We start from the raw sequence: 2,232 nt of genomic DNA, 5'->3' as shown, positions 1-2,232 counted from the left end.
TGCCGGTCCCCGGTCCGGTACGGGGGCAACACTGAGGGTTGTGATCCGTTGCCGGACACGGAAAAAGACAAAAGACAAAAAAAAAAAAGAAAATATACTAATATAACTGAAAATGAAAATACAATGTACAAAATTTGGAAGATAATTAAAGCGAAGCTTAGAGGAAAGTCTATAGATGTAGATATTTATATTAAAAAGGAATGATCTCAAGTCAGTAATCTAAACTTACATGTGAAGACACTGAAAGAGGAAGAGCAAGTGAAATGTAAAGTAAGCAGAAGGAAAAAATGAATCAAGGTTGCAGGAGATATCAATGAAATAGACAATGAGAAAAGAAAAAAAGAATAGAACACCAAAATGAAGATCATGAGAGATTAAAGAAACTGACAACTCCTTAGCTAGACCAGAGAGAGATAGAGATACAGAAGACACAAATAACTAAATTTAGAAATTAAAGAGGAGACATTACTACCATCCTCACACATAAAACTATTTATGAAAGAATAATATGAAGAAAGGCATGTTAATATAGTAGATAATGTGCACGAAATGGACAAATTCCTAGAAAAAAACTGCAAAATCTGAGTCAAAAAAAATAAATAATCATAATACACCTAGTACAGGTGAAGTGATTGTATTAACAATGAAAAACCACTACATACCAAGAAAAGATCATGTCCAGAAACTTTAATTAGAAATACTATAAAATATTTGGAGATTTACCATCAACTATTCCCAAATTCTCCCCAAGACAGATGTTATAGAGCTGCTTTTCCACTCATTGCCTGCATCAGTATTACCATGATACCGAGATTCTACAAAGACATTACAAGCAAAGAAAAATTCAGAAGAATGTATCTTATGACTATTGTTGCAAAATTAGGTAAAACCAGAAAAGTAAATAGAATCAAGCAACATATAAAAATAATTATACCCTGCATCAATGTTTCATATATCCCAGGACTACATGTTTGGTTAACAGAAAAAATTACATATTATGATACACTATATCAATAAAATAATAAAACCACACGACATTTCAACAGATGGACAAATTTGACAAAGCCCAACATCCTTCTATGAAGAAAACATTCAACAAAGTAGGAAAAGAAGGGAACATCCTCAAACTGATGAAGAGCATGTGAAAACCCCCTGCTCAGACTGTTTTTAATGGTGAAAGTTCATATGCTTATTTTCTAAGATTAGGAGCAAGATAAACGATCCACTCTCACCACATCTTTTCATCATTTTACTAGACAGAAAAACTGGTGACAAGTAAATAAAAGGAATCTAGATCGGAAAGAAAGTATGATTTTCTGTATTTTCAGTTGACATGTTCTTATGTAGAAAACCATAAGGAATTAATGAAAAACAGAGTTCTGAAAAGTAACAAATACATGATCAATATACAAAAATCACTGCGTACACAAAAATAAATAATAGAAATATAAAATTGAAGAAACAATTCTAGTTACAATAGAATCAAAATAAAATTCTTAGAAATAAGTTTAACAGTAGAAGTGTATACTTGAACAGGTAAAGCTACAACACACGGCTAGTGTGGAAACACTTAGGTATCATCCCTGGGCCTCTTCTCGTTGGGGAAGAGAACTTTACTTTCACAGGGGAAGTAAAGGGATTGCATTATTGGCCTTTATGTTAATAGNTAACTAAATTTAGAAATTAAAGAGGAGACATTACTACCATCCTCACACATAAAACTATTTACGAAAGAATAATATGAAGAATGGCATGTTAATATAGTAGATAATGTGCATGAAATGGACAAATTCCTAGAAACAAACTGCAAAATCTGAGTCAAAAAAATAATCATAATACACCTACTACAGGTGAAGTGATTGTATTAACAATGAAAAACCAGTACATACCAAGAAAAGATCATGTCCAGAAACTTTAATTAGAAATAACTATCGGGCCGGCCCGTGGCTCACTCGGGAGAGTGCGGTGCTGATAACACCAAGGCCCCAGGTTCGGATCCCATATAGGGATGGCCGGTTGGCTCGCTGCCTGAGCGTGGTGCTGACAAGACCAAGCCAAGGGTTAAGATCCCCTTACCGGTCATCTTTAAAAAAAAAAAAAAAAGAAAAGAAATACTATCAAATATTTGGAGATTTACCATCAACTGTTCTCAAATTCTCCCCAAGACAGATGTTGTAGAGCTGCTTTTCCGCTCATTGCCTGCATCAGTATTACCATGATACCGAGATTCTA

At 33.9% G+C, this 2,232-nt stretch overlaps 1 pseudogene; it reads left to right on the top strand.

Moving 5' to 3' along the window:
- The window catches only part of LOC103599976, an 87,706-nt pseudogene that overhangs the window by 51,268 nt on the left and 34,206 nt on the right, over window positions 1-2,232 (top strand).

Source organism: Galeopterus variegatus, unplaced genomic scaffold (genome assembly GCF_000696425.1).
Source record: "Galeopterus variegatus unplaced genomic scaffold, G_variegatus-3.0.2 Scaffold3173, whole genome shotgun sequence".
Lineage (NCBI taxonomy): Eukaryota > Metazoa > Chordata > Mammalia > Dermoptera > Cynocephalidae > Galeopterus > Galeopterus variegatus.
This window is presented reverse-complemented; position numbering and strand designations above follow the sequence as displayed.